Source organism: Apis laboriosa, unplaced genomic scaffold (genome assembly GCF_014066325.1).
Source record: "Apis laboriosa isolate Shangri-la unplaced genomic scaffold, ASM1406632v1 scaffold14_cov150, whole genome shotgun sequence".
NCBI lineage: Eukaryota > Metazoa > Arthropoda > Insecta > Hymenoptera > Apidae > Apis > Apis laboriosa.
Genome location: NW_025221798.1, coordinates 2,456,154 through 2,477,926, shown reverse-complemented (window position 1 = coordinate 2,477,926; position 21,773 = coordinate 2,456,154). Strand labels below are relative to the sequence as shown.

Genomic DNA, 21,773 nt, shown 5'->3' with positions numbered 1-21,773 from the left:
TAGACAAGTTTCTCATAACAATTTTAATGCAAAATTCTTTTTAAATAATTATTTATTAATAATTAATTCGTCATACTCTCTATTGCATCGAAGACGCCATATTGAAAATTCATTAATTATTCGTTTCCTACTAAAAATTTCGACACTTTTAAGCTTGCATCTTGGAACTAGAACTTCAGGCAAGCTTCCTATAACAATTTTACTATAAAACTTGTTTCAATTAATTATTTATTAACGATTATTATACAGAATATCTCAGTTGTGAATCTTCGTTCGATAATCGAATAATAAACAATTAGTTTATTTATTTAAATAATAGTAAAATTATGCATAAAATTTATATGTGAAACTTGTCTGAGGTTCTAGCTCCAAGATGCAAGCTTAAAAGTGTCGAAATTTTTAGTAGGAAACGAATAATTAATGAATTTTCAATATGGCGTCTTCGATGCAATAGAGAGTATGACGAATTAATTATTAATAAATAATTATTTAAAAAGAATTTTGCATTAAAATTGTTATGAGAAGCTTGTCTGAGGTTCTAGCTTCAAGATGCAAGCTTAAAAGTATCGAAATTTTTGGTAGAAAGCAAGAAATTAATGAATTTTCCATGTGGTGTCATAGTAATGGTGGAAAATTCTCTCTGTCTTTCTCGCACAATATTGCGTTCCTTGTCTGTGACGTCATGCAAATTCGCATACCTCCTTGCATATTCTACTATGCTAATAACAAGTTGGAGCTTCGATGATCCAAACGCGAGATGGCGTTGATCCTTGACAATTTTATTTCCGTTTAACTGACGCAAAAGTATATTCCATTTACAATTGAAGAATTGATACGAAGAAACGATCTTTGTCAATTGTTATCCTTTTACAAAAAAAAACAAAAATATTTAAAAATTTTTTAATTTTTTTAATAAATTCAAGTTTTCTTGAGCGAAATAATCGTATATTCTATTACATAATTGTTGCATATAATATTTGTAATTATATTACAGAATAATTATATCAAATTAAATCATAAAATTCTGATATATTTTGATTGAAATCAGAATCGTTTTTATTATGAATTCTTCATATTATAGAATAGGAAATAAATACAACAGTAATTTTATAATATAGAATATCTATAATATTTAAATACTTGTTAACAAAATAATCTGTATGTGTTCACAAATAAGAAACTTGTCTTGAAAAAAAAGGGGAAAAAAAAATGAAAAATACATAAATATAAAAAATATATAAAATATATTGTTCTATACCATATAGAAATACAAATATACAATATGCAAAAATATAAAAATATATGAAATCCATTACGATAAAAAATATTTTCCAATAGTCCAATATCAAATTAATATTACACGACAATAAAATTAATACTATAAATATAGTTAACACTTTAATTATTCCTCAAATTTAACACTGTCAATCTAAAGATTTAAAATATGAAGTTTTAGAATATAACAAAATATATAATAAAAATATAATATTTATAATAAGAATATAATATAAAAATATAACATTTAAAATCTATTATTATTTTATTTTTCTTTAGATTTCTTCAATTTCCTGTTTCTTCTCTTTTTTTTCTTTTTTTCTTCATTCTTTTTCTTATTTTTAATCTTCATCTATCTTTTTCTCTTCTCTTCATGTCTATTTCTTATTTTTATGATCCTTTCATATCTTTTATCCTTCCTATTTCCTTCCTTAAAATTTACTCTGCTTTGCTCTGTTATGCCCTTCACATAAAATTATATATAAATTATTTATGAAGACACAAAAAAATATACAAAATATTCGACATAAAAATATATTATATATCTCAAAATATTATAAAGATAAAAAGTGATCAAAAATTAATTTTATCATAAAACCAATATATAATTTATATAATTCTTTAAGAAATTATATAATTTCTTTATATAATTTTATTATATAAAGAATTTTATAATTTCTTCTTCTTTTATAATTTCATTATATAATTTCTTTAAGAAATTCTATCAAAAATTAATTCTATGTCAATCTTTATCAATCTATAAATAACATCCAAAACAAGTTATTCTTTAATTTATTATAAATACAGAGAAGTAGTGTACCTGCACAATGGTTCAAGCGGCGCGATGAAAAATTTCAATTTTCACCAAACTATCTCCAATATACAACGGATCATCCTGGCAGCCGTTCTATTTTTCAAGGGATTTTTCACTTTCGAGGGCTTCCGTTGATCGCCATGTTTCAGGATGCACGGGACGTATAGCTTCCGTGCCTGTGTTATAAATTGATTGACGCGTCTGTCAAATGCAGTGACAATAGGTATAACGTGATCAGCAGTGTGTCGATCGACGTGAATAATTGTGATGCTATTACACATCGAATGATCATTTTGATTCAACTGTTAATTATCGATGCCTGTGGCCAACACTCATATATCTTGCATAATCTGTGATGTATGGATCCTCATTAATGAACTCATTGTATTAAGTTGCTCCAAGTAAATTGTCGTTTTCTTTCTTACTTTAATTATCTGTAATAATAGTTTAACATTATTATATTTCTTTTTTTAAACTATATTACATTAAATTTAATTTTCTTAGAATTTGATATTTTTATACAATTCTATTTTATGAAATTAAATTTTAAATAAAATTTGAATCATGTTTAATTATATAATACAATTTTAATATTAGATAGTTTACTTTTTACTTTATTTTCTTAAATAATATAAATTATATTTTATATGATTATATGAAACTAATAATATATCTAAACAATAGTATTCAATAATAAAAATAATAAATTTTCTCTGAATTATTTTATACATTCAATAAAATTAAAAAATTCTTTAAAAATTATTAAGTTAGTATATATTCAAAAGAAAAGAACATATGGAAAATGGTAAATGATAACTAAGTTATAAGTAGATAAACGTATCAATTATGTCAGAGTTATTTTAATCATAAATAATATCAAAGAATTTTAAAAAATTGCTTTTAAAGATAATATAAAATATGGATTCAAGATTTTTTTCGCAATCTCTAATTTGAACTTTGAACCATGAACTAATTTAGATCATTTTTGGTTAATGATAATTATATTAGCTGATTAAATGTCTATAAAAAATTGAACATATAATATATTATTCTCACTTAGAAAATGGAACTAATTTTATCAGATTATCTTCAATTGATCATTGTCATAATACAATTAATTTTAACATGATTATATTTATCTTTTAATCTTAATTTTTTAATTTTCTAAAAGTTTTTTCATGAAAAAGATTAAAAGATTGTATAGCAAAGTATAATTTGGTCTTTTGTGAAGTTTATACTTTTATATGATAATTCTGATTTATAAATAAAAATATAAATGTTTAAAATTTTCATCTTTTCTACTAATATTATTTACTTTAATTTTTCTTATTAAAATTTTAAATATTAAAATTTTATATCCTATAAAAAAATATTAAAATTTTCTATTTTCCTATTAGAATTTACTTTATACTCAACATTTTATTACATTAAAAATCTTTTAATCATTGCGAATATAAAAATACCAAATTTTCTCCAATAAAATTTCTTATATCACAAGAATTTAAACGCTTTTTCAATCTATTCCTACAAGAAATTGCATTGCAATTTCCTTTCAAACATTTACAGAAAACACGACCAGTGTTTTCACAGTGCTTCACGAATTCGTTTACACGATCAAATTTATATTCTCCTCGAACTGAGAGAAACTTTCATGGTGTCAAAATATTCATATCCATTAAAATTGGAATCTTTTGATCGCATGAAGTTATCGAAGTGAATTAACTTTTTATAAAGATTCAACGTCCCAAACAATATCACAGCTTCACGATCAATTTTTAAAATTTGATTATTCTTTCATGCAATGAAACTCATCGAGAGCCCACTATTTGTTCAGATCTCTTACACGTTTGCACTTCGATCTTACCATCGGGAAGAATTAATATCACGAGTCGAGAACTCGTTTTTAATGAACTGGATGTCCTCGAAATATTTCATGTTATGGCCAGGTAATGAACGGCTTTTAAGAAGTGTGACAACTCATTGAATTTTTTAATGAATTCTTTTTATCGATTGTAATTGCTTGATTTTACTACTGAAAGTTAAATATCGTGGACACAGGATGTTTCATACAATTTGATCTAAAACTGTAGAGGATAAAAGAAAATTTTATTAAAATATAAAATTTAATTTTATGAGAATTTAATGTAATAATTTTAAATATAATACCTTTAAATCTTCAAGAGATGCGACAATTTATTATATTTTTAATGAATTCTTTTATTAATTGTAATTATCAGGATGTTGTTACTTGAAATGTTCATTTATGGATATAGAATATTTCATATAAGTTAATCAAGTTCTGAAAATAGAAATGTAAAAGAGAATAGAGAAAAAATTTTAATAAAATGTAAAATATTGGTAAGATATTTTATAAAAATATAATATAATTTGCTTTAGGCTAATATCTTTAAATCAGTAGAAGATAAAAGCAACTTATTAAAATTTAATTTTATAATTTTGATTTTTAAAATATAAAATACATTTATGACAGTATTATGATAATATAATTGATGATATGATAATATAATAAAACAAGTGTGATTTTTGCAATATGATTCCAATATGATGCAAATATTTCTTCAAATTACTGTAAATAAAAAAAAATATATTTTATAAATAAAGTTTTGTGAAAATTAAAAAACATTTTTTTAATTATATAATATAATAAATATATAAAACTAAAATATCAAATATACAAAGAATGAATCTATATTTAAATTACAAGTAAAAAAAAAAAAAAAAAAATAATACCTACATTATTCATTTATAAATTTATATATTTCAAAAGAAAATCTTTCTTTTTTGAATATCAAAGTGTTCTTCTCGGCTGTTTCATTTTTTTTTCCCTAGAATTCTCGTTATGCATCAAGGATCTTGATGTATATGAGACTTAATTGAACTGACACGTGGAATGCGAGCAAATACATATATCACCCACACAAAGTGAATCTTGGATCATTTTGAAGCATTGCATTGCCTGACAGCCATGTATAATATGCAATTTCAAATATGATGGAGTACTTATTAAAATGCAGTTAAATGCAAAATAGATACTCTTAAAAATGATATTTATTTTTTGCACATTTTTCTTCCTTTTTCACCATTCATATTTAAATATTTCAAATAAAAAATATACAGCCTCTCCCTTTGTACTTGCAGTTTTCATTCTGTTTTACAATAGGTAACTTCTTTTTATCAACAACATCTGTATGCTAAGAATAGAAAATTTTTTTCAATTTTTATTACTCTGCTACATTCATAAAAAAAAAAAGAAAAAAAAAGAAGACAAACTTACCTCAGGTTCCTGAAATAAATCATTGCTCCTGTAACAATAGAAGAAACTTGGATTTATAAAAGAAAATGTTCTTGGTCTCCATTTATTGTCAAATTTCAGAACTTCTGCCTTGTAGAATCCTGTGTCCATTGTATAGCACGATCATTGACAAGTTTCCTGAAAAAAGACAGGAAATAGAAAATAAATAAATAAAAAAAAATCCTAAAATTTTTAATTATTCTCAAAGAATGAATCTATATTTAAATTACAAGTAAAAAAAAAAAATAATAATACCTATATTACTCATCTATAAATTTATATATTTCAAAAGAAAATCTTAAAATAAAATTCGGAAATATATTTTCAAAAATCAAACGATTCGCTATAACAATCTAATGGCTGATAAACGATAGATCCATATTCCAAGAATCACACATTTAATTACTACGAAATCGAAATATAATAATATCAATTCTCTCTTAATAAGATAAAAAATAAAAATCTTCCTTCTATACTTTAATAACATTCAACTTAACGGATTAAATATTAAATATTACTCAAATTACAAAATTGCAAAAGACCAATTTTTAAAATTCCCCTCCCTCCCAAAAAAATAAAATACTTTTACAGCCATCCCTAATAATAATAATAATAAATCAAAACACAACAACCAAACAACCAAACAAACAAACCATATATCTCGAAACTATCTTTCCCCGAGAATCCCTCTCTCCCTTTCATCCCTTTTCGAATTACAAATGCATCGAGGCAAGGTTCAAGGGAATCGAGCTTCATTTCCGCGTCACGCATCAAAGTGCAGAGAAATTCACACTTTGCCGAGCCGTCCTTACGAGTCGAGAGAGAGAGAGAGAGAAAGAGAGAAAGGGAGAGAGAGAGAGAGAGAGAGAGTGGAGTCGGCGGCCCACCAGGGCATACAACACACTGTGCCGCGATATCCTCGTTAAATCTTATCCCGAGAGACGGTGGACCCGCGGCGGTGCTCGTTATCAAAGGGATCCCCCTATGTTTTAACAATATACTTGCGAGACGGTGTACATACTTTGCCGTGAACAGGTCTGGCTTCCGCGTGAACAGTTGTGCGCACTTCCGTGTCTGGCCTAGGGTGGTTCTGATATTTTCTCGCGCTTCTTCGCGATGCAACTTCGAAGCAACGGGGAAAATTGTCATTGAAGGGGGTGGGGGGAAGGTTTAATGAACGAAAGACTTTGTTAGGAAATTTAGTTTTCTATATTATCCTTTTTTTTTTTTTTTTCATATTTTTCGTCTTTTTCTAATCATTTTCGAGATCTTGTTTCGTGTAAGGGGGATGATTTTTTTTTTTTGGTTCTTTGAATCGAGACTTTCATTTCTAACATTTAAATAATTTATTTTCCTAATATATATATATATATATATATATATATAATATTAAAAATATTAGAATTAGATTTTATTCAAAGGATTATTCTGATTCTGATCATTTTTATGGTATTGGAGTTACTTGCAATATCCTCTTTTTCGATTCTTCAATCTCTATAAAATAAGAAAAATTAATAATAGTTTATATTGTTAATTATAGTGTTTCATTTTTTTTTTCATTTGCAAACCTTTTGGAATATTCGAATTAATCTATATGTATTTAACCTAGGTTAGGTTAGGTTAGGTTTTATATATATATATATATTTCTCAATTCCACAATTTTCATAATCGGCGAACTAATAAGAGGATAATCTTGATGCACGTAAGATACGATAAAATATGGGTAAGTAATTACGAAGATGGATAAATTTTGAAAATTGTCAACTAAAAATAACGGATTATCTTGATTTTAAATTATCGTTCGAAGAAAAATCCAGTCTAAAAAAAATCCAGGACTAAACAAGTTTATAAATTCATAAACAAGATGGAATCGAGAATTTATTTCTTCGAAGTGCACGATGCACAAAGTATATAAATCTTTTGTATTTATATTAATTTTACTTTTCTGAAAAAAATCAAAAGTTGTATTCACGAAGTAAAAATATATTTGATCACACGGCAAGTTAATTACATACCAGACTTTTTCGAAAAATGTACCCTCTCCAATTACGTAAAAACTTGACTTGAACATGAGAAACTAGAACCCCATACTCTTGATAATTACAAGGTAGCCAATGCATGCCGTATAATATTTTATAGATCGAGTTAGAATGATTAAATTACAGAGAGATATGATGATAAAATAAATATTTCGATAAATACGATGATATTAATTTCACGATAGGTATTATAATTTTCTCACGTATTATAATTTCTGATCAGTAATTTAAAAAAAAAATATATAATAATCATAATTTGTATTATGACTTTGACAAAATTACTCGATCATTTTCTTTAATAATAAATTCATATAATAAATATTGTAGAAGATTATATTTTCTGGCATACAATTTTTGTAAAGTTAAATGTATTTCAAAATTCTTTGAACCCAGATTTTCATTCCTAATATTTAAATAATTTATTTTCCCAAATATAATATTAAAAATATTAGAATTAGATTTTATTTTAAAGGATTATTCTGACTTCATTAATTCCCTCGTGAAGAATCTAGTGTTTCATCTAAAAGAAGATATAAAAAAAAAAAAAAGAAAAAAAAATCAGTATATATTCATTAACAAATATCACACTCTTGTCGTAATTAGACAATAGAAGAGTTGTTCGAGCAAAATTAATTCGCATTACGCGTTTCTCAAAGTGTTCAACAACTGTCCCCAAACGTCGCCGGTGTGTCAGACATGAAAGCGAAGCGCGCTTTAATTAATGCACCGAGTAGGCAAGCCCCAAGTTTCCGTTTCCTTGAATTCAAAGCAGCCATCTGGGCATAGGCAGAATCCTCCCTGTTCCACTACCGAAAACGCGGCCCATGTGACGGTCAAAGCGACCAACTTCCGCTCTATCCATCATTACCTCTCGCTATTTCCCAATTTTCCACGTGAACGATCTTCCTTTTATCCTGGACAAATATATACTTCTCTATTTAAGCGAATATATTCGAATATCTCGCGAGAAATTGTAACGTAGACGTAAATGGATTTGAACGAGATTTTAAAATATTATATGCGATATTTAGTTAATTATTAGTTAATTTTATAGAAATATATATAAATATAAGAAAAATTTTAACACGTATTGTTATTAATCAAAAAAATTGGAATTTTCTAATTATATAGAATCTCGTATTAAAATTTTGTTATCGATTAAAAATCATTTGAAAATTACGTGAAATATCCTGTAAAAAGAATCCAATGAATAATTCTTTGTATTCGAGAAATGCAATGCCTCGAATCGAGGAAGAAATAAAAAAGAAAAAAAAAAAAAAATGAGATATAAATTCAAGTTTATTTAAGCTCGAATAAGCAAGAATATTCCACTGTATCTTGTAGATGGTTCGTTAGCTGTCTTTGTATTATACGTAATATATCATGTATCAACCGCTATAAGTGACTGCTCAATCTCCTTTATTACCGCAACTGAAAAATCCAACGAAACCCATCGTGGCAATGTGTGTCGAACCGTATAAACCGCAAGAGTTAAATCTGATTAAAATGGATCGCTTGCGTGCATTTCGCCATTAAAAACCTATTTTCCATGCTCGACTAAAAATACGTGACGATAATAACAAGTCGTCTCTGCAGCGAAATTGTACAATAGCTCTGCCGGTGGACCGAACAGTTTCCAGGAACGATATTTTCGAAAATAATGAAAACTTATTTCACACGAGATGATTTAATTAACGATGTCGCGTAATTTTCATTTTCATTTGAAATTTTTTTACCAGTGAAGTTCGAGAAAAATTATTATTTGTGTTTGTTGTACTTTAAAAGTAGTGTTTTATTCATTCCTTTTTTTCTTTTTATGTAAGATGTTGTAATTTTATTGGTATTTAAAATTAGAATATAATTTCATTTTACTAGTGTTTAATTATATAAATTATATGTATAATTATACATATTTTACTTTATATATATAACATAACCTCACTTAAAAAGTAGATCTTCATTCGTTTCATCATATTACTTATTACGCAACAGAACTTACTAACGTGTAACTTATAAAATTTCTTTAATAGTATTATTTTGATTGTATAAGAGTACGCACCGTATGTCCTTCGATCGATTAATCTAAAAAAACTTGTGAGTCTTCATTCGTTTCATTGCGAAACGTGTTATACAAGAAAATTCACTAGGCTAGTAACTTGAACAACTAATCTAACCTAACCTAAAATATAAAACTCGTACATCTTTGTTTCATTACAAAACTTGTCACTATTATGCAAAATTAATAAATTACTAACTTTTAATTATAATAATATTTTTAATTAATAATTATTCATAAATAATTATCGTATAATTAATTGAATCGTACGAGAGACAAATATTATTTATCCTACGATATATATCGTATAAATATATAATTCCACTGTGAAAATGTGAACGATTATTCAAAAATACAACTCGTATTATATATTATATTTTTCCACCAGTTACCAGTTACCTTTCTCTATGGTTGGACAGTACATCAATGTTCATTTCACGCCATCATCGCTCTCTTTATTCTCATTCGCGATATTTAAAAAAATACACAACACTGCGCGTTACGAAAAATTTGCCGCAATATGCATATCTCAACGTGTCGTTTCATATGATGTCACTGTCCTCCCTCGAAAATACAACATTTTACGACTTCTCTCTCTCTGCCAGAACTGGAAAGAACGGATATATCTGTTGCATTGGAACTGACAGTCTCTTTCCATAGGTTGTCGTTGCCTTTGAACGAGGCTGGCATATAAATGCATCGTTGCCCGTGACGAGAAGGTTTCCAAGCGATAAAAGCGTAAACGCACGGGTATATCGACGACAGCTACATTCACGCGATTCGATCGTGCCAATCGTTTCGCCCGTGTCTGGCCTTCTTCTTATTCCTTATCTCCTTTCCTTCATCTCTACTAACTCGGGCCAAATGTTTGGACTTTTCAACTTTAACCATATATACCTTATCTTTCGATATTTTCTCAGGAATATAGGTATGATTGCTTCGTAGGGAAATAAAATTTGTGCGTTTCGCGTTCAATTTTTTTTCCGGAAGAGAGAGAAAAAGGGGAGGGGGGGAAATTAGGAAAAATTAGAATTTTTTTCTGTTAATAAAATATGAAAAGAGAGTAATAAAAGTGGTGTCTTTTCAACCTTGATATATATGATATAATCCGATATTTTGTCAGAAATATAAGATAATGTTTTATGAAAAAATAAAATTCGTATTGCGTGTAAATAATCACAACTTTAAGTGTCGTATATTCGTGTAGATCTAAATTAACATTTTTAGATTTTTAATACTATATAATATGTCAATCTAACAATTATTTGTATAAAAAAAGAAAAAGACAATAATTTAATGCATTTTTGTATTTACGTAGTTAAAAAAAGACAAAAAAAAAAAAAAAGAAAGAACGTAATGTTGTAATAAAATATTTAAATGAAATGTAAATATTTGTATTTTTACATTGCTCAGCAAAAGTTCCTGCAGTTTATGGCGCTATTTGATTTCGAGGAACTGGCCAGGACGTATAATTTCTTCCATCAAAATGAAAATTGCGAAGAGCCAAGTCTGGCATCGCGTTTAATCAGATCGAATAAAGGGAACCAGACTCTCGCTACAATTTCAAAGGGATTCGTGGAAAGTTTGGAAAATACGCAAGAGGCGGGAGGTCTTGCGGAAACGAAAAGTGAAAAGTTTTGCGAAAAGTTTGAGAATAAAACCGAAGATCGATCCGTGGTTGATGAAAAGACAGTTCGATTGTTTCAATTTGGGAAGATTGTCCGCATCGTTCCACGCAACCACGCTTGCCAACTTACGACGAGTTAAAAGTTCCCAATCTATCTTAAAATAGTAACTGGGGAAGCGGAAGATGGAACGTTTCACAAAATGAATTTTTTTTTAGAATATCTGAAATATCCAAACATTTTTTACATCTCGTGAAATTTTATTGCAAATTTGGACAAGAAGTAATGATAATTTATGAAAATTTTTATATTTGAGTGGAAAAGATAGTTATATAACATATCAAGATTGATTAAAAAAAAAAAATTTAACCATATCTTTTTCAATAGTATTTTTTGTAAAAAATAAAATATATTTTCTAATGCAGTTTATAAAATTTATTGGAACGATTTTATAACAATTTCTTTTTTTTTTTTACGATCAAAGAGGTGTTCGTGTATCTATATAGATGAGAATGTACATTTGTCGAGAAGCAGGCGGAAACAATTTCGAACGAGCAGTATATACGTTTTCCATTGGACCGTATGTTATTGGAATTGTGTTTAAACCGCGTTCCGTATTCCCGCGCGCGCCAGTTTCGACACCGATAACGAATTAACGCCATTGAAAATTATTACACCTGGCGAAACCACCTGAAAATAATTCCATTCTGCCGGAGATTCGAAACAATGGGAAATCTCTGGACGGAATGGAACGATAAAACAACTGGTGCTATCTCGCCCTAGTGTTTGGACACTTTCTATGTTAATGGAATCCTGGCCTGGATTAAAACATTGGAGTAAGTCTTGGAGAAATATTATACAAGTTTGATTAATACTGAATGGGTTTGTTATTAGAATAGAAATTTGAATGGAGAAGTAAGTAAAAAAGAAAAATTGAAGAATTGAATATTTTGAATTTTGAAATATCTTTAATTTAAATGGAGAAATTGAAGAACGCAAGGAAAATAAAATTTAAAGGATTAATATTTTGAAATATTTTAAACTTCATTTGATCGGATGTTATATTATTTTTCTGAAAGCCACTCTCGTGCATTTTTCTTCCATTAAATTAAATTTATTCATTTTTCTACCTTTAAATTACAAACAGTTTTTATGCACTGTCACGCTCACGTATGCATGTACACGTTCCACTTTTGTAAATAAAGACTCAACATTCGCCCTTAGGCGAATGTAAAGTGTTAATAGGACAAAAATAAAAAAAAAAAAAAAAAAATTGAAAGTGAAAAAGTTTTTATCCTATAACTAACTTCATAGTTTCTCAAAGTATAATATATAGTATAGATTCAAAAAGTATAGAATATATTTGTAATTCATGAAGCAAACTTGAAGTATGCAAATTGCATGATATTTCAAAAGTTCCTTTTCGATTCTTTTTTTTTCTTCTTATTCATCACACATTATTGTGATCTATCTTTTGTAAAAATCAATTCGTATCAATGTATAAATAAATTAAAATAAATTGAGCAACCTTTAATAACTTTTTATTTATTTAATAAATAATTAAATAATTGATATACTATAATATTAAAATATACTATATAATAGCAATTTCAATAATAATTGCATAAATTATTGTATATGCAAACGAGAGAGGTCGGCCAATAATGAGTTAATTTTAATTTAACTTATTACAATATAAGACAAGTTGTTGATGTCTGAAGATAACTTCAATAACAAAAGGTCGTTTAGTACCATAACAGCTGGTAAATTAATGGTATTTGAAGCAATGACTTGCATCGTTCATATAACCAATTTAAACGATAATGTTTTGCTCCATTGACATGTAACAAGCAAATATACTACACGCGCAATTAGAATACATACATAGTTTCTTCTGGATAACACCTAACATCGCATTCGTGATAAAAATTTATCAATGCAATGGAATGTTACTCCCCTGTTCTATTTTACCTACAGCGGGCAACCAATTGGTGACAGTTGTTTCCGTTATTCGATTTGAAAGTTCCCGCGTTTAATTCCGCCACCGGAAATAATCTTAAACTTATTAAGCCGTCGGATAAACGATTTCCACCGTCGAATCCCGACAATTATAACCGAATCTCGCGAATAGTCGATTGGGTTAGATGTGGTTGCAAACTTACCGCGAACTCACCAAGGAACTGCAACTCTAATGGCTGATCAAGCCGTTACCAGACACGTAAACGAGATAAAGGCCTCTTTTCTCCTTTCATAATTGCTTGTTACGTCGTTGCTAGCAGGCAGGTTGAATCGGTTAATTGGTTTTAGTTGGCAACGCTGCTTTGCAGGTTTTCGGATACAATGGATTGAATGAAATTTTAATTAAAGAGCTTGGAGCTGACAATGAAAATTTTTCGCCTTAAAATGGAGAAGAGAGGGCAATTTGAATTTTATCCTAGATATGGTTGAAATCATTATTTTATATAAATCATTTTAAAGGATTGTAACTGCAATGAAAAAAAATAAAAAATCTCTAATACAATCTTCATTTATTTTAAAATTCCTTAAAATTTTATCTTACTTTCTGATGATTTATAGATTTAATAATTTATATAATAATTTTATAATTAGTAAAATTATTATTCAAAATATATTTATATAATTATATAATTATTTTTCTCTCCAAGTGGCTTAGTTAAATTTACTTCGTCTAAAAAAAAAAAAAAAGAAAAAAGAAAAGAAAGCAAATCGTAAATTATTTTGCAAGGAATTTTCAAAGGAATGTTCTCTGTACGAGTTGCCATAACTCATCAATGAATTAGAACGGGACAATTATACCAGTTTTCCCATTCCAAAATTGCACTGTTGGCAACCGAGTCTGGATTTAATGGAATTAATTTGATAAGACAGAATGTGTAAACTCCATGAAATCGCATTTACTACGTGGATATCTATCACCGACGATTTCGAAAGCCGATAATCCTATAAACTGGCAAGATCTGTACGAGAATTCCATAAATTCTCCGTCTCGCGTTGCAAATGGCCGATTCGCGTTTTCCCTCCTTCTGTCCAGGCTAAGGTAAAGAGGTGCAGAAATAAAAATGGGAAGAAAGCAATTTATCCGCGAAAAACGATTAATCTTCGGGAGTTTAATGCGTTCCTTGCGTGGGACAACGGTGACTCGAGTTATCAATTATAAAAGTTGGGTGGTCGAGGTTATGAAAAAGGACGAAACGATTAAAATATTGTGTAATCGTTATTCTTCTGTAATTAATCATTTTGCAATTAAAGGGACTATTATCTTTTCGCTTAGTCTCGAAATTTTCTTAACGTCTTATTTTTTCCACGATAAGAATAGATTTATTGGATACGATGAATTTTCATAAATTGGATATAAAATTTATTACGTAAAAGATATTGATGAAATTTTTTTCTTTTTTTCGAATAAAATATTATACATTTATTATTTATTTTTAACTTAATTTTAGAACATTTCGAGAAAATTAGAAAGATATGTCACGATTATGATTATCTTAATTTTTTTCTTCACTTCGTTTGAATAAATTAATATTTCGAAATCTGTTCGTATCTTTTAATAAAATATCATATTTTTCTCTCTTTGTAAAATTTACCTTCGTAATAATAATAAATTCAGAAATATTATTTAAGTATTATCTATGAAATATTCAATAGAAAAATTTTTATCGATCGTATTTTATTCAATTATGTTCTATAATATTCATCTGACATAATGAAATATTGCCGCGAGACGATAATAAAAAATTTCGCAAGAGGATTATGAAAGAATGAAGTGTTTATATGTGCTATGTAAATATGGTGATATTCACAGAGATATTGTAATTCAAATATTAAATTTCCTCTTTTATAATAGCAGAAGTCTTATATTAATTATTGTGAAACAAATTTATTATTTGCAATTTAATATTTTTTTTTTATAAAAAATTATATAATTGTATATTTAGAAATAAAGACATTAAGGATAAAAAGTATCAAAAATAAAATGAATTATAATTATTTTTACGAGATATTAAATTGTACGTTAAAAGCAGTAACTTGTAGTCTTAAAGATATCCAACTTGACAATTTATTAAATTTATTCACTGAAACTCTTGGAGAAATTTACACGATAGTTCTGAACTTTGTACAAGTTGAACTGTTAAAGATGTCCAACAACTCGACTATTTATTAAAATTATTCATTGGAGAAATTTAGATAGTTCAGGTTACTTTATAGGTTAGAAAGGAAGTTGCGTGATATACGATACCTCTTTTAAACGAATTGTTCTCGTTTAAAGCGTTTTCTTGAAGGTTTTAACACTTATTAACACATATCGACAGGTACAGAGAGAAACCACAGAAGTGGCTCGATATTTTCAAAGAAGCTTAAGCTACAATCGATAGGAATGTTCCTTAACAACGTACGTCTAACTAATTCTATTTCCATCGTTCAAGAGTCTCTTACCTCGTCGTACCGTTTATTCTAGAAAAAACGTTCGTTGGAAATTAATTGCAGGATCACCATACATCTTCTGTACTCACTTTAAAAATTTTTGAAACGAGCAAGCGGACATATCGCCTAGTTCAATAATTACACAAAGACGTATACTTTATAATACTGATTCTCAACTTCTGGGGAGAAATAACTACGTTATTTTATCCTAGATGGCACTCTCATTTTCCTTATTCTTTTTCTAGTTATTTTAGAAACGATGATATTATTTCAAAATAAAAAAATGTAATATAACACAAGTTTAAAATATCATTAAATATCATTAAGAGATTAAATTAATTGTTTCGAAAGATTTTGTAGAATGAAAATTTCAAAACTTAATTTGTTTTTTTACTAACAGCCTAGTTATTCTAGGGACAATAGTTTTATTTTTTAAAGCAACGCAACGTTGCATACGTTGATCATCTTTGTTTTGCTCGCTACTTCATGGATCGATTATTCTAGAAACAATGATCCTAGTTTAAAGACGACAAGATATTCTAGTAGTTCGTAATTCGTAAAACATGATCGAAACTTCAAAAATGAATTTTCCACTTCGATGTTTTAATTGTCAGGTTGGATAGTCTAACATTATATTTCAAAATACTACACGAGGGAAATGTCCATTGTTCGTGTCCCTGACATAAATTGTACCAAAGCTGAATAGCTGTCTGTGATAAACGAGCAAGATCGATCTCTCTTAGTCACCCCTGTTTTTCCGTACTTTCATTGAATCGACCGAACTGTCTGATTCATCAGTCCCTTCCAAACTTGGGTTATTGACACAAAAGTTAGATTTCACGTCAGTTTGGATGATTCTTGACAACGATGTATTTAAAAGCTGCGCATCGATAGATTGAAATAATTTCAATTTCGAATTGTAAATTTATCTTTCTTAAATTTCCAAATTTAAATTCGTAATAATAAAAAAAAAAAAATCTTACGAATATTCTAATTATTCTAATTATTATATAGCACGTAAATAGAATTAAAATATATTTAAATTCTTCTAATTTTTTCTCCATTTTAATTCCCCATTTTCCCCCATTAATTACTATGTTAACACACACGTATTATTCAAGCTACGTTTCTTTCCAACACGAAAAGAAAGAAAGAAAAAAAAAAAAAAAAAAAAAAAAAAAGAAAGAACGAATATCTTTCTCTTCGAAATTGCAATGGTAGAAGCTGTCTTATCGATTAGCCACGCGACTCGCATCGTGTAGCCGGAAGTCAAGCATAAATCGGGTTTATATCGGCAGTAAAATTCTCCATGCTTGAGCCGAGTAACGAAATGAAACCGATCCGACATAAACTCTGACATCAAACCGATATTATCATACCCCGGGGCACTAACGAATCTCACTATAACCATAAATATAAAACTTTTTCATCCCTTCGGTTTATTTAAAGAGATTGTATAATAATGTAGAGAGTTAGGTTTTGTACATTCGTGTATGCAAATATTTATAAATATATCTTTACTTTGAATTCGTAGAAATTCCACGATCACATATAATATGTCAGATAAATATGGACAATTTTATGAAAGGAAATTGAACAGATGGCCGAAATCGGAATCGATCGATGACAATATTGACCGTGCAATGACGTTTATTAAAATTTTTCGTATTTTTACAAAATTCTGAAAAAATTTATTGGTAAAATTACAGAAGTACAGTGGAACTTTTAAATCACGTTAAATTCAATATTCAGTCACTGAGAGTATCTTATCGCACGATTCGCATCCTACTATTGCTATTTCTATAAATATAATTAAAATAATTTATAAAATAATATAAAAATAAAAATAATATAAAAATAATTATAATTTTATAATTATATATAAAAATAAGATAAAAATAATTTTCCATTCAAAATTTTTATTTGTAAACTGAGAATCAATCCTCAGATAGAAAGATTTTATCAAAATTAACGACGAATATATAAATTGTTTCATTGCATCTATTTTTAATGCAAATAAACATCCCACACAATAGAAGAAATACATCGATACGAATTGAGAGATATATAAACGACTAAGAGGAAATTTCATCTTTTCTGAAGTAATTCACTCCAATTAATAGAAAAAAATTTAATGGTTACCGGTCCTTTGACGGATATTTCACCAATATTGCACCAATTTTATCTCCTCTGTTGATGAAAATTTGGATAGAATCGTCGCCATGATAATTAATAATTTTCGAATATAAGTTTTAATTCACGATCGTTCAAGAATATTGGAATTAAAAAAAAAAAAAGAGTAAGGAGTGAATGATCTTCGATACCGGTTTCGATTGCTTCCGGCTGCGAATGAAGAGACGAGGGAGAGATAAAACGGGATCATAAGCGAGCTCTGTATATTCTCAATACCGTTCAATTGATACCAAGTAATCCATCTTGCGTAATTGAACGCGAGGACAAGTGTAAAGATAAGCGGAGATAATTGGTATAAGAATTTTTCCGCTGCTAAAAAAATTTTAACAATTTAAATATATTAAATTTGATAAAATAATAATTTTCTTACTTAATATTTACTTTAAACTACTATATATATACTATATATAATATAATATATATATAATATATATATACTATATATAATATAATAAATAATCGATACATTAATATTATTTTTGATGGTATAATTACACTAGATAAATACTTCTTTATTTAATAATAATTTTAATCGGTCGACGAATAATTTATCATTCTACTGTTCTAAAATGTACGAGAAAGTTTAAATGGAGGATAAATTTCACGCGTAACGTGGGTGATCCAATATCAACAACGTGCCAATAAAACTAAAATAATGTATTTATAGAGGTTGAAATATAAAATATATATAAAAAAAGGGGGAAATTACATTATGATGATCGGAACTACACTGATAACGATATCAGCCTCGTATTTATCGTCACAATTTCGCCCAAGGGGGTTATTTTATATTTTATTTTCCCATTTCGTGGAATATCCAAGCTCTATGGATGGTAAATAGCAAGTATATGTGATATTAGTTCACCAGTTATATATATATATATATATAGAGACAATAGGATCGTTCACGAATTTCAATTATCGACTATCGATAAAGGCGTTTAAACACGAGAAAATAAAAAAAATTGAAAATTAGGATTAATCATTATTCTCTTTCGCTTCAAAAGTCTGAGATTTTTAAAAATACGTTCTCTTGCGCCCTCTTCCTCCTCTCCCCAACATCGGATTTTATTTTTATTTCACAATCTCGAGGTACAAGGTGCTCCATCTTTTCCCCCTCTTTTCTCCCACTTTTATCACCGGTCTATATAGCACCGCATCGAAAAGTTGCCAAAAAAGATAAAGAACTCGAGATGCAGCGAAATGGTGTATTATCTTGCCTCGTAGATATTTTTATCCTCGCATTCGCGAAGAAAGAATGATCACTCATTTAAAAATGAATTATTAAAAACGAATTATCAAATTATAATTATACAATAAATTAAAATATTTTTATTCTATGTTTCAAATTACGTTCAAATATACACTTTCTCCAATCTTTAAAAATTCACATAAATACCTTTAATTCGATTTATTTATCCATTTTTTTTTAATTATTTGTGTATAATTGCATAACACTTCTCAGAAAAAAAATAAAAAGAAACCAAAATCTACATTTATCCTTTATACATCACGACGTAGAAACATAATTTCAAACGTGATTAAATCTCTCACTCGAATTCGTAGACACATTGGCGGGGAAAAAGGATGGAGGAGGGGAAAGATTTTTCCAAAATAAGAACTCGTAATTTATAATCTCGTTTTTTCTAATAAATATTAAACCAAGATCTTCTTAGGGCGCAGTCCTAGAACCTACCTTCCTTGGTATCCTTGGTTTTAAACGATAAATCAAGAGAGATATGAACATTTTAAATATTTATTTTGGCTACTTTCGTACATAGTATCCCCTTCCTTCCATTTCCCTTCCCCTCTCCCCTATCTTTTTCTGTTTCAATGCATTTCTAAAAAAAAAAAAAAAAAAAAAAAAAATCGGTTTATGACGAAATATTTCATATTGCGGGTCAGCAATTGTGCGCTGACGTATCCTGGTTCGTATCCAACCAGTTTTAATAAATAAAACCAACTGCCTACATCTCTTCCGGGATTAATTCGTATACACACGTTGACTCGATATTATATACATATAAATTGCTTTTTTGTTTTTTTTTTTTGAATCACGTGCAATGAATTTCTGAGATATTACAGTTTGGCAGAGTGTAACGTTTTTTTTTTTTTTTAAATGTGTATAAGTAGATGATTCAACCAGTTGGATAATCAATTTTTTTTTTTTTACGATTCCATCGTTGAATTAATAAATTGTGTATTCGAGAAATAAAATATCGATTTATCCGATTGTCTCTTCAAATTATTTAAATTTGAAGAGATTAATGAAAAATCTAATGATAAAGAAGAGATTTACGATTTACTCGATCATCAAATTACCTAAAAGTTATTGAATTATTATTATAACAGAGATAACAAATTTTTCGATAATTTTTCACGAGATAAAATTAATAACGTAGAGGAGTTAATGAAGAGAAGTTGCTAAATTCCCTTTCACCAATGAAAATTCTGAAAATAATAATATGCCGAGTCAGCGAAGCGAGGATACATTTATCCACCATTGTTCATCCCGCCGACCATAACTAGCGAACTCAACTATGTACAGCCGTAACTTCGTTCGACAATACAGGCAGCGGACGTAACTTTAAGGCTCATCTTTGCTTAGGTCATCATCGAAGGTTCCCTTTATCCGATCCGAGGTAAAACTTTTGGAGAGTTGGAGATAGAGCAATTGTATTCCACCAACTTTCTCTCTTCGTTCCAACGAGTTTGCATTTAACATTTTAAAAAAAGAATTTATTATCCCCGATATTAGAAGTTTTATTATTATAATTAGATTGAGAATAGAAGATATAGAAAGTATCCAAATAATTATTACGTATTATTTAGATTTAGAGACACGATAAATATTAATTTTATATCATATATCTTGATCTTGTTATAAAAAATTTGAAGAGAAGACAATTTCGAAAATTTTATTCGTAATTATAGAGAATTTAAAAATCGGTGAAAATTGCACGAATCCAAGGATATTTTTTTCTCCAATCCTCGTTAATAATTAAAAAAAAAAAAAAAAAAGAAGATTTCAAGGAAATATTTTTATTCTCTCCGATTTTTTTTTTTTCTTTTTTACAAATCGAACACTCATAGCACGTAATATATAACGACACACGTTTGAAGCCGAAAGCAAAAGTGTTAAGAAATAAATTTTGTTTTACAGTTATGAATATCTCGCCGATGCTTTTCTCCGATCGTATTAATCAATGTCGAGCGGAAAAGAAGGCTTCGAAGGCTCGGTCGAGCATACGTACGTGTGTACGTAACCATAAAAAGCGGAATGTAAGTTTGATAAAACGAGCCAGTCCCCTCAATTTTTTACCTTTATTCCTACATTCCATCGAAAAATCGTATATCTATTTTTCCAAGTATAAATTAGATTTTTAATAAAAAAAAAATATATATATATATATATATTTCTTATATATATACATATATATATATTGATCATTTATACACAATTTTATTAGTTCAAAAACATCTTCACTCTGCATCGAATTTTTCATCTTTTTTTTCTTTAAAATGCGCGACAGATGAATCTTCTCTTTTTTTTTTTCGAATATTTAAATAATACGTGCAAGGTGATTCTTTTTTACGAAAAACTCTTCCCCTTTCAATTACCTTTTTTTTTTCTCTCTTCTCTTCTACAGGGAACGAGTAGAATTTCACACAGAATTTTCGAGGGGGGAGGGAGATAGGTAGGTAGGGGAGGGGGAAAAAAGCGCGGCACGCTAATACGTTTACCAAGTAATGGAGATTCTTTCTCTATGCAAATTCGTTGAGTGCACCCCCATCATTGACGTCACACTGTTTTAATTCGAAAAAGCGTGGGACACCGGATAAGTTTGCGGTGTTGGCCAGCTGCGTGCGGCTCAACCTAGCCGCCACTTACCGTAATTTCTCCTCGATATTGCGATATCTTGTGTAATATACACGGTTGAAAATTAATGAAATTCCTGTCGTGGATCGGCCCCGTTCCAAAATCGCCAACCTGCACCGACATCCTCT

General features: G+C 28.4%; 1 protein-coding gene and 1 long non-coding RNA gene across 4 annotated transcripts in view; one reads left to right on the top strand and one right to left on the bottom strand.

Annotated features, from left to right (window-relative positions):
- The window catches only part of LOC122710677 (RYamide receptor-like), a 113,429-nt gene that overhangs the window by 24,628 nt on the left and 67,028 nt on the right, over window positions 1–21,773 (top strand). The gene's annotated exons all lie outside the window — the stretch shown is intronic.
- Window positions 1,600–21,773, bottom strand: part of LOC122710680 — a 29,097-nt gene continuing 8,923 nt past the window's right edge. The window contains exons 2-7 of the long non-coding RNA XR_006345976.1: window positions 5,385–5,540; window positions 4,845–5,301; window positions 4,256–4,388; window positions 3,954–4,173; window positions 2,096–2,523; window positions 1,600–1,738 (exon numbers count right to left, since the gene is read on the bottom strand). This is a non-coding gene — a long non-coding RNA (uncharacterized LOC122710680). The remainder of the gene's footprint in view (window positions 1,739–2,095; window positions 2,524–3,953; window positions 4,174–4,255; window positions 4,389–4,844; window positions 5,302–5,384; window positions 5,541–21,773) is intronic.